Here is a 12,796-nt window from a genome sequence, read left to right as displayed (position 1 = left end):
TTAAAACAAAGGCGTTTCTAGTAGCGGCAGAGTCTTCTCATGAAATTTCAGTCACCAACTCTCTCCTCCTAACGCGAAAAAAAAATTTGTTGACACCGAGCGCCTAAAGGAGAAACGATCGTCATAGGTAAAAAAAAAAAAAAAAAAAAAGAAGGGAAATCAGAGGTCTCACGGAAAGATGTTGGCGTTCGCTATTTCCTGCGCGCTATTCAAGAGTGGAATAGTAGAGAACAGGCATTTATGTGTGGTTCGCAGAGTATCCACGTACTCGTTGATGTAGGTGTAGAAATCCCTTTGGCGTTCGTGGTAGTACAAAATTAATAGGAGTAAAGTGGCTGAGGAGGAGTCAAGATCCTCAAAACGAAAATTGTTGGAATCACTACGCTTCATCCCAACTGTGGGAGAAAGATAACTTTTTTTGCTGCGACACAAACTGGTCCTCAGCGTCTCTTTTGTGAAACTGTTTTATCGATGTGGAAGAAGTAGAATAAAAAGCATCGTTTTCAACTCTGTCACGAGAAACTGGTGATCCCTTTGGAACTGAAGAAAGGAAAGCTAAACTTCTCAAGCTACAACAGGTGAAACGGAAAGTGAAGAAAGTTCGTACAGCTATATGCTATTTCTCGAAAATGATACTGCTATGTACGAAGCATTGAGTTGTTTCACCCTAGATTTTGCTCTTCCTTGTAACGTATTTGCAGGAAAAGAACCGTGTCATCCACAGTTATGGTGGCTGGAGAATAAGCTGTGATATAGATCTTAAAATAACCAAACCAACGCGACCCTTGAGCAATGGAGAACTCGTTAAAAATTTTCATTCACTCGAAATCACAGGAAACAAACACAGCATTTTTATAACCTAATACCCGAATTTCGAAGACTAAAGTGACTAAATGGCGCATAAATATGTGCACACTTGCGTAATTACGTTTGGTTTTCTTCACGACAGGATTGATATAAGCTGTTATTTATGTTTCATTCTATATCACTTTTGCGGAAGACAAGAACAGCCTTTAAGGTTACACTTCTGCAAAAACTACGCTCATATTACATTGTGTCGTGAGTACTTATTGCATTGTTACAGAGTAGTAATTACGACAATGTGAATGATTCTTATGCGAGTCCGCTGCCAGTCACGTATTACTTGTTCACGATCAAGAACATGTGAGCTTCTCACACATTGTGCCTGTACGGCGATATAGGACTCCCTCAGTACCTGCAGTCAGTCCTGTGGGCTGCTCACGCGCCCCGCCGTTCGCTAACTAGATCACGATTTGTTAATTGTATCTCCGTTTTCACAGAAAAAATAACGTGTCTCATCTCTAAAGAAATTTTGAGAAAATTTTCTTTATTTCAAGCCGTATATCTAAACTGTAACTTCATTGTCATGCACATGGTGGTTCTAATGAACTTTGCCTCCTAAGAATTAGGTACCGCGATTGAAATGTTCGATTCCGAATAAATTTTGGCCAGACTTGGGTCCATTCCCTTTCTTAAATTATATGTTCCACATCTGAAGCTATCTTTGAATATATTCGACTTTGTAAAAACTATTTTTCCGATAACATATTTTTTTATTATTCATATCTGTTCATTTAGTAATATCGATATAACATTATGAAAATTATTAACCGCAGTTCTTAAGTGATCGAAGAACCAGTTTTCATTAAAAACATATTATTGTGCTTCAGGTTTTATGCAAGATAAATTTCTGTCTTCAATTATAATTTTTGTAATTTTATTATCGACCATAAAGTTATTTTGCACAATTATGGGACGCTGATGTTTTTCCTACTATCAAAATTTGCTACACTTATTATTAACCACTAGGCGTATAAATTATTTCCAGAAAGCGTTATGCAAATTAAGTCTGAAAAACAGTTTGGATTGAGACAGTTATGTCAATATTAATTTGGACTACGTCCTGCTCTAGAAGGTACTAGAAGATGTGTTGTCAGTACTCTTAATACTTACACAGCGCCAGACTGGTTTGCTATGTGTAGAAATGTTGCACAATGTGTCACCTTAAGAAGAGCTATTGCAAAATAATGTGTGTCAAGAATGTAGAAATAAATGGAAATGGTGGTAAAAACCAACACAACACTCCAGCGACTTGTTATTTGAAAAATCCTGGACAAGATATTTTAAAAGTTGATACAAAAACATGTAAGTCAGCCTAGACAACGACTTGGCAGGACAAGTACTATTTGTCTGCTAGTAAAATGTTTATTCCTTTAAAAAATTATTTAAAAGTTGACAGTATTGGCATAGTCAATTCAGTGAAGTATACTTTGTTTTGTTATATCTATGAACAATGGTGGGAAGTGTCTTATATGAACTGTTTTATAGATTTTGGTGTCTCACGTTGCTACGCGTGGGCGAATACATCTCATTGGCGCGATGAGTGAGGCTCTCCGACATTCGGATTCGTGGATGGCTCTTGGGAGAAAGGTGGAATTTGTGCGTGATGGGGAGAGTTGGAGCACTTGATATGGACACGGGGCACGGTGAGACACTTCGTGTCGAGAGCGGATAGAGGGAAGTGATTTGTTTGCTGTTTTGGGATTATATGTTCCTAGTTCAGGGAATGTCACTTTGTTATTTGGCATACTAGTGACGTTTTATTGATTTCTGAGGAGTCTACTACCATACTGACTACGCAGATTTATGCAGCTGAACATTTTATGTCTTTGAAAGAGAATTATTGTAGGGCCACCAGTTCTAGATATACAAATAACCTTACAGGTCGGACAACCATACCTAAAAGGTTGGTCCATAATGTGAACAACATCAAAATAACAGATGGCAAAATATTCTATACTAAGCAAAGATCCGCAATAGCTCTTTATTGTGTTTTCTGCATGACGACCCGTTTTATACCCTGGAGTTTTATCTTCAGGTCACATCTGTATATAGATAAGACTACATAAGTAAAACAGTAGTAGTCAACATAATCTACTGAACAAAGTAGACAGTAAAGCGATGTACTCACAAAACTACTGCTTCACGCGCCACGAGTTCCAAGGTACAAGTGCGCGTAAAAATATGTCACTGACCGGTAACACATTGGATGAAACGGCAGATGGGTATCCGATCTGAGCCATGCATGATCAGTAATACATCTCCAAAACACAGTTAAAAGATGAGACCGGCACGTATGATAGGATAAAACCTATGTGCACAAAACATTACAGAGTGAAAGCAATGTGCAGTAAAACACAGCTCTCCATGTTGGTGGAGAATAAAAGAGAAGAGAAACCTACCATCGTCAAAATCCGCGGGAGAAACAAAGACTGAAAAAACACACAATCCTTCGTAGTCGTCAATATTCTAAAATGTATTGGCATGCGTCAAATAGAACGGCACGTTATAGCGCTAGCCACACACTGAATGCTGTGAAGTCAAGCACGCATCAACCCCTCGTGAGTTTAAGATAGCGACATCTAGCGGTAGAAACCAGATTAAAGGGACACGCACAGTGGACATTGGCAATCGCAGTAACAAAATGAATCCCAGTGTTAAATAACATTCCACTAAAAGAGACAGAAAATGTTAACCATTACACGTCTTGTGAGAAGTAAGATACAATTAAAATCACTTAAATCCAAACCAGATAAACCACCTGTATCCAACCATAACAAGATAACAGGACCCAACTGAAGTCCTAGTCCTTGCTGGCAAAATACAAGGAGATTGTAATTAAAGTTAAACTTTCAAACCGCTGTAGAAATAACACCACTGCTCAGAATGACGTCAAATTGCAAGGAATATTATCGGAGAAGGGGGAAACGTATGGTAGACGAAAAACAAATAGTTACTAAATGTAGCATGGATTGCGCTATAAGCATCATAATTTAATAGTGGTCGTCTACAAATGACAAATGAATCATGCAACAATGCCTAAGGTGTACGTTTGACGTTAAACTAATTGTACTACTCATTGTGCATGGGTGTACACGTGTGGTACTGTTAGATACGTAAGCCCATCCACCAAGGCAAGGTCATATTACATTGGATGGGAAAAATCGGTTTTTAATTATCCTGAGGCCAAATACCGCATAAAAAGTCACTCACATCTGTTTTTAATTGTCCTGAGGCTAAAAACCGCATAAAAACCGTCAAACACATCAGTTTTTAACTGTTCTGAGGCCAAAAACCGCATAAAAAGCATGAATCAAAATTAAATCGAACTATTAATTTCCGTGTGACTGGCGCAAAACATGTTCAGTATGCTGTTCACCGTTTTCTGCAACAAGTTGAAATCGAGAAACAGCATGTTCCACAACTGATCGAAGTGCTTCCGGGGTTACATTCAGAATGTGTTGCGCAATGCGTGCGCTCAATGCAGCTAAGTTTTCAATCGAAACACTGAACACATCTTTCAGATAGCCCCACCGCCAGAAGTCACGCGGACTAATATCAGGTGATCGGGACATCCAGGTGGTAGGGAAATGGCGGCTGATAATTCTAGCACTTCCGAAATTGCGCTTCAGCAGCTGCTTAACTGCATTTGTATATACTGAAGTGCGCCATGTTGCATAAAAATTATTCCATCCACACATCTACGCAGTTGGAGAGCTTTAATGATGTGATTGCGCAAAAGACTCTCGCAGCGCTTTCCAGTGACGGTACAGGTAACAGGACCGGAAAAAAATGGTCCTATGATAAATGATGCCGTAAACCTGCACCACATAGTGACATTTTCAGGATTAAGCGGTACTGCTTGATTTGCGAATGGATTTTCCGTTCCCCAAATTCGACAATTCTGTGTATTGACACATCCCGTCAGATGGAAGTGGGGCTTAGTCTGTCCACCAAATCTTCCACGCCAAATCATTGTCCTCTTCCACGTTAACAAGAAATCTACAGCATAGGTCTCCCTTTCTGGTGGGTCAACAGAAGGCAACTCGTGAGCAGAGGTAATTTTAAATGGATATCAAACAAGTATGTTTCGTAGGATTTTACGCACCGTGCTCGCGAGTATGTCCAATGTTCGGGCAATTCTCCGTCCACTACACGTTTTCACACCACCACTCGTCTCCTCCTGGATTGCTGTGGCCACTGCTTCCACTGACGTCGAATCACTTCGTTTCCTCCCTCTACCAGGTTGCACACCAAAAGAACTCGTCTTTTCGAAATTTCGAATCATTTACCCCAGACCCGCAGCAGTAATCGGACCAACGCCTTTTTTAAAACCCTTCAGTGTCCGGAACTTATGCAGAGCGACGTGTGCACAGTCATCATTCTAGTAACACAGCTTTACGAGCAGAGCGCGATCCTGCATTGCGACAGTCATGGCGAACTCTGCAGACGCTAAAGGAGGAAAAGCCGTGTACCCGGTATGTTTATACCAACTTCAGTGGGTGGTGCGAATGACAGGTGTTTGAAGTTAGGTAATGTGACACATACAACGCCATATATTGATCAATTTTCACACTAGATAATATTACGTTGCAATTTGACGTCATTCTGACAAGTGGTGTCATTTCCACAGCGTTTTGAAAGTTTAACTCTAGCTATAATCACTTTGTACATCAAGCCAATGAAATTTATAAAAACGTAAAGAATTTCAGAAATATAAAAAGCAAAATATCTAAAATGGTGCTACGTAATGCCAGACCAAGTTAACGTAATATCATCCCTATCATTATTTTAAAAAGTCCAAATTAAAATGAAACATTTAGAGACCGTATGATCGATCTTACTGAATCCAGACCAGATCTGACAAAGACAAATTCATGAACAAAAACCTTCCTAAAACTAATCTCTGAAAACCGAGCAATGGTTGGAGGGATGGAGGGTGGCAGAGACGAATGACGAGGCACAGAGAATGGGGATGGTGGTTGAGAATAGAGAAGCAATATAGGAGAACTGTATCTAGGCGACAGGAATAATCATTTACCCAGGGTAAATGTGGACCCTACAATAGCGAGGAGACTGTAAGTAGTCGAGATTCAGACTCGATGTTTTCTCAATATTCTTTCATGTGATAGATTGAATAAATTATTCAACACAGATTGTTCAATTCATATTTGTGATATGGTCTACATCCAGTTATTATCGACAGATAATAATCTTTTATTATCATTTAGTTTTATTCATTTAACTGCAGTTTGTGTTTATTTAAAATTTCGCTTATCTTGCCAGTGTTTTAGCTATGTGACCGCAGGATCACCACACACTCCTATAATCTGCAACTGTTCTTCAGCTATCTTATCTAACGGGTACGACAGCAGACGTGCACCACTCGACTTTATGACAACGCCGTGCAGCAACTTCGGAACAGAGCCGTTCGTGGTCCAAATACCAACCGAACACAAACCCTTAATTCTGTAACGTCGCGGATGTGGTTCCTCGTCAAGGAATCCGAACAGAAAATCCGCCCTTATTCTTTATCAGTTGCTACGTCGCAAAGTATCTCGGACACCAATTACTTCACAACTACTAAACGTCTAAACCGTTTGCCCTCTTGCAATTGCAGGTTGCCTATCTAACGGCTTGCAGGAGAAACAAAAATTTTCTTTTCAAAATTCCATGTAATTACTGATCGAATGTAAAAATTTTGAAACCCGTCATAACGTAGCCAAAGTCATGTGTTAAGAGTTTGTCACAATAACTCAAGTGTTCGGCACTATATAGCTTTTCAGGCAGTCTAACTCACGAGTAGCAAATTATCCAGACTATAGACACTATGTGATCAAAAGTATCCGGACACCCCCAAAAATATACGTTTCTCATATTAGGTGCACTGCGCTGCCACCTACTGAGATGTACTCCATGTTAGCGACCTCAGTAGTCATTACACATCGTGAGACAGCAGAATGAAGCGCTCTGCGGAACTCAAGGGCTTCGAACGTGGTCAGGTGATTTGGCGTCGCTTGTGTCATAAGTCTGTACGCGAGATTTCAACATTCCTAAACATCCCTAGGTCCACTGTTTCCGATGTGATAGTGAAGTGGAAACGTGAAGCGACAGTTACAGCACAAAAGCGTAAAGGCCGACCTCGTCTGAAAGTGCCAGTAAATGCCAAACAACGCCTCGCTTGGTGTGTGGAGTATAAACATAGGACGACCGTCCAGTGGGAAAACGTTGTGTGGAGTGACGAATCACGGTATACAAGTGCCCATCTGATGGCAGTGTGTGGGTATGGCGAATGCCCGATGAACGTCATCTGCCAGCATGTGTAGTGCCAACAGCCAAATTCGGAGGCGGTGGTGTTATGGTGTGGTCGTGTTTTTCATGGAGGGGGCTTGCACCCATTGTTGTTTTGCGTGGCGCTATCACAGCACAGGACTGCAGTGATGTTTTAAGCACCTTCTTGCTTCTCACTGTTGAAGAGCACTTCGGGGATGGCGATTGAATCTTTCAACGCGATCGAGCACCTGTTCATAATGCACGGTCTGTGGTGGAGTGGTTGCGCGACAATAACATCCCTGTAATGGACTTGCTTGCACAGAGTCCTGACCTGAATCCCACAGAACACCTTTGGGATGTTTTGGGACGCGGACTTCGTGACAGGCCTCACCGACCGACATCGATACCTCTCCTCAGTGCAGCACTCCGGCCGGCTGGGGTGTCCGAGCGGTCCTAGGCGCTACAGTCTGGAACCGCGCGACCACTACGGTCGCAGGTTCGAATACTGCCTCGGGCATGGATGTGTGTGATGCCCTTAGGTTAGCCAGGTTTAAGTAGTTCTAGGAAACTGATGACCTCAGAGCCATTTGAACCATTTTGCAGCACTCCGTGAAGAATTGGGCGCCATTCCCCAAGAAACCTTCCAGCACCTGATTGAACGTATACTTGCGAGAGTGGAAGCTATCATCAAGGCTAAGGGTGGACCAACACCATACTGAACTCCAGCATTACCGATGGAGGGTGCCAAGAACTTGTAAATCACTTTCAGCCAGGTGTCCGGATACTTTCGATTACATAGTGTACATCGGGCGTTAGAAAATGAGAGCAATTAGCGACTAACGACCTACTTTACACACAGTTTCAAATCTTTTAGAAGGTTTTCTTTCTGATACACCGTAAAAAATATTGAAAGGAAAAAATTTCTATCATTTATAAAATTTTCTTTGTCATCCAGTAACAATCCAGCTACAAGTATGACCGTAGCAGCAGAGCGGTTCCGGACTGAAGTGCCTAGAAGCGCTCGGCCACAGCACCGAAGCCAAAATATCTCAGAGAACGACATGAGAGTATTAAGAGAGAATATTATCTTTCTATCGCATCAGTATTCAGCATGAAAGGTAACCATTGTGGAGCTAAGCCACAAATAACGAATATGGATGAAAGTCCTCTGACATTTGATGTGCCGAGTAACAGAACTGTTGCCATGAAACGCGCTAAAACTGTAACTATGAAGACAAGTGGACATGAAAAAATGCTCAACACAGGTGTCGTTTCCTGTTGTGCTGACGTTCCTACGCTTACTCCAATGATCATTTCCAAGCGGAAAACAATGCCAAAACCTTCTGAAATGCCGCCAAGCGTTATTATTCACATACATAAGAACTGATGGATAGACGAGGCTGGTATGAAATTATGGATTAACAGAGTGGGAGAGAGAAGGAAAGGGTTCTCCTCGTGTGCTAGATCAGTTTAATCGTCATTTTAAAACATTTGTGTAAAAGAAACTGAGACAGAGAAATACAGAACTTTCTGTTATTCCGCCAGGACTTAACTCACAATTGCAACCTCTTGATGTCTCGGTAGATCAACCATTTAAAGTGTATCCGAGAGAGGAATCGAATAAATGGATGATGAATGAAACGCAACATAAATTCGGTGCGAAGGGAGCTTTGAAACACCCTACAATCAAACAAGTGTGTCAGTGGATAAAACAGTCGTATCGAGTGAGAGAAGACATTATTTTTAAAACCTTCAAGATGTGCGGCATAACTAACGCTCTGTATGGCAATGAAGACCGTTTTACACATGTAGAGGACAACGATGAGGACCCAAAGGTAGAATAAGAAGAAGAAGAAGAAGAAGTTCAGATGATTTTTAGGGATTTTGAAGGGCAGTTCTGTTTTATAAACTAATATCTTTTTTGTCTGTCATTGCAATGTGATAACAAAAATTGAAGAAACGTCAATTTTTTTTAAAATAAGTACTTAAAAATTGAGGTGGGTCTTATGGTCGATAGCGTCTTATAGTCCGTAAAATGGGGCAATTGTTTCATTATACTTATGTGAATTTGGTGGGAAGTCCTGTTGAGACATGGGGCGAATGTAAATAATACTTGTACCAGCTTCTGAACGGAGTTCTTCGACAAGAATCTTTAACTTCTTTCGTCGTCTATTGGTTTGCTATTTTGGTACTGTAATTAAATTTTGCGTCGCAGTTTACCCTTTGTTATTGGAATCCTCCCAGTTAGGTATTATTTTTAATAAATTGGACGCAGAGGCACAGAGAGCCTTTCAATGGAAATTATTTTGCTCTTCAAAGTCCGAATTACTTATGTGTGATTCTAAACATTTCTGCAACTGAACTTCTCGTGGATGACTGTGTAAGACTGTAAGATCTGTGCCATCAGGCGTACGCTTGTATGTTTATTCTCTACCGGTTTCAGCCATTACAATCGTCTTCAGAGGAGAAAAACAGTGAACATCAATGGGTCAACAATATACTTACATCAAATGTGACTCAACTGAATGTAGGAGAAACACAATTGTCATAATAGTCTGTCCTAACGTAGTTCATGTAAACTTCCTGTTCCATGACACAAATACAGTTATGCACAATTGGTGACAACTCCATCCTTGATAACTGACGCGTTAAAACGTCATGGCACAGTACGTTTATACGAACTAAGAGGTGTGACTGGGAAGTTTTATGAATGGGCTTGTAATTGTACAATGGTGTTACTTACTGCTACTGTGACGCATCTACTTCAAAACAGTTCCCTTCTGACTGAACACACCGACTTCTATGGTGTTTTCAGTTTTGGAAATTTTTTCCCAGAAGTGTGTCAAGGAAGCTCTCCGTATTTGCCTGGATGTCTCCAGTCGAGTCAAATCGCTTCCCTTTCTGTGAAAATTTCAGCTTAGGAAATAGGCAGAAATCCGCAGTGGCCAAAGCATGGGAATATGGCGGTTGTGAAAGTACAGGAATTTTGAATTTGGTCAAAAATTCAACGATGGAGAAGGCACAATGAGCCGGAGCATTGTCATGGTGTAGCATCCAATTACTGTCTTTCCACAGTGCAGGCCTTTTAGCGAGAACGCTCACGGACACGTTTTTAGTATTTCTGGTCAATTGTCTGTCCTCCAGGAGTAAATTGATGATGCACAATACCGGTAGAACCGAAAAAAGTTAACAACATTGTCTTCACCTACGACCGACTTTGCCGTCCTTTATTCGGTCGTGATGAACCTGGAGTTTTCCATTGCGAAGACTGCACTTTTGTTTCTGGATCATATCCATATACCCACGATTCGTTACCTGTAATTACCTTATTTAACAGATCTGGGTAATTTTTAGTTCGATTAATCAGTTCTTGGCACACTTCAAGTCGGTATTGTCTCTGGTCACTTGACAACACTTTTGGAATAAATTTTGCGGACACTCGACGCATGTTCAGATCTTCAGTTAAAATTTCCTGAACTGCATCGAAACTTAAATTAAGTTCATCAGCCATCACCCTAATTGTAAGTCTACGATCAGAGAGCACTAAGTCGCTAACTTTCACATTTTCATTCGTTTTTGAGGTTGAAGGACGGCTCCACTGTGGTTCATCTTCAAATGATTCGTGGCCTTTTTTAAATCTATTGAACCAGACAAAAAGATTTGACTGGCTCATACAATTGTCTCCAAAAGCTGTTTTTATTAGTTCGTAAGTCCCAGAAGCTGATTTCCCAGTTTTAAAACAAAATTTTGCATAAACACATTGCTCCGTTTTTACGTCCATTTTCACGAAGACAGAATCCGGCAACAAGCCCTAACAGATCCACACTCAATCAGCTGCCACAACGACCTGAATAAAGGAAACGCAGTTTCCTGTCAGAGGGCGTTCAAGGATAAGGCAATGACTCACTCCCCACCCTCCGTGTACCTACCCGCTAAACAAGTAAGCAGTAGCGGATCCATTCTTAAAACCTTCCAATTACACCAGGTATGTTAAGAGAAAGTACTATGATAATTATGTTTGTTCTATATTTAGTTGGTTCATATTTGACGAAAATGAATTTTTGATGTATTTCATACATATTTTTTATCCGTTGATGTAGACTGTTTCCCTCGTATGAAGATGATTGCATTAATCGAAACCTGCTGAGAATAAATGTACAGTTGTACAGTTGATGGCACAAATATGCCTTTTTTTTTCAAAACGAAAAAGATCTGTAACTACCCTACTAGTGTTTAATTCAAGAATCGCTTGTGCTGAGATTACCATTCATTGTGAGTGTGAAATAAATTGCGAAAATTTATTTTCTTGAGTGTTAGCTCGGCCATTTACCACTCCTGGATCCCCACATCTTTAACGTTCCATTCTTCATACTGCACGGAATCACTGATCTTTCTCTGATGGGAGCACAAGCTCAAGACTTTAGTACTTTGAACTCAGTACATTAGCCACTCTTGAAGTACACAGACATGCACAACCATAAGGGCATGAGTAACGAATATCAACAGGACGACTGGTCGTTTTTGACAGAAGTAAAGTGGCTCATATCTCAATACACTTTTATAGGCCTCTTTTCTACTTTTGGCCAGTATTAAAATCTTTAAAAACATGGAACTTCAATCTTTGTGGTTCTTGGATTGACGAATGTTCACGCTGCCTAGGGAGATGTGGGCTGTCCCCCTACTCCCCCATCTATTGCACCCCCGGCTGGCAGGTCCTTCGCTCTCCCTGCAACACCCTTCAGGCTGGCACCCCCAGCCAGACTCAGACGTCGTCAGGGGGCGCGCACCCTCTTAGTCGCTGCCGCCACGGCTGCGGGGGGCTGGACCGCGCTGCAGGGGTTGGTTGGGGGCGGCACTCACCTCGTGAGGCTGCAGAACCCTCCTGGGCGATGGCCGGGGGTGGCAGTGGTGGGGAAATCCACTCACAGTCCGAGGAATGGCTGGTTCAAAGAATGGACGGACCGCTTAAAAGGCAGCGACTCACACGTGAAGAGCTAAGACTGACGAGGTTGCATTAAATTACAATGGGGTCCCAAGAGACAGTTCTCCCGGTATATTAGCCTCCATCGACAATATTTCGTTTCCGGAAGCGCCGAGGGTACCTTACGGCACTGATGCAAGACCAAAGTTTATAGTTCTGTTTGAAGCTTTTTAAAGGAAGAATGGCGAGGCTGTCTGACACTGGGATCTTTAGAGCGAATCCTTTTTGTGTAATAACTTGGATTGGAAGTATAGGGTACAAATTGTTATTCTGTGTTCCTTACGGTACTATAACAGGACGAATAATGATGTATGCTGTATTTATAGCTTCTTTAAATTTTAAGGTTTGGACTCGAGTGACAGCTGGGTCGAGAGAAGGCCCTCGCATCCCTAGAAACGGTTCTTCACAGAACTGCTTCAGTACAAGAATAGAGCATGTCGTGCATAAAAAGCGAAGGTTGGCGATCTTGAGTTATTGTAGGATCTACATCTACATCAACATACATACTGCGCAAGCCACCATACGGTGATTGGCGGAGGGTACCACAGACCACTACTAGTAATTCCTTTTCCTGTTCCACTCTTAACTGGAATCCACGCGGGCGCTAATTTCTCTCATCTTATCGTGACCTTTACTCAAAATGTACACTGGCTGCAGTAGAATCGAACTGCAGTCGCCTTC

The sequence above is a fragment of the Schistocerca serialis genome, chromosome 10, assembly GCF_023864345.2.
Source record: "Schistocerca serialis cubense isolate TAMUIC-IGC-003099 chromosome 10, iqSchSeri2.2, whole genome shotgun sequence".
NCBI lineage: Eukaryota > Metazoa > Arthropoda > Insecta > Orthoptera > Acrididae > Schistocerca > Schistocerca serialis.
This window is presented reverse-complemented; position numbering follows the sequence as displayed.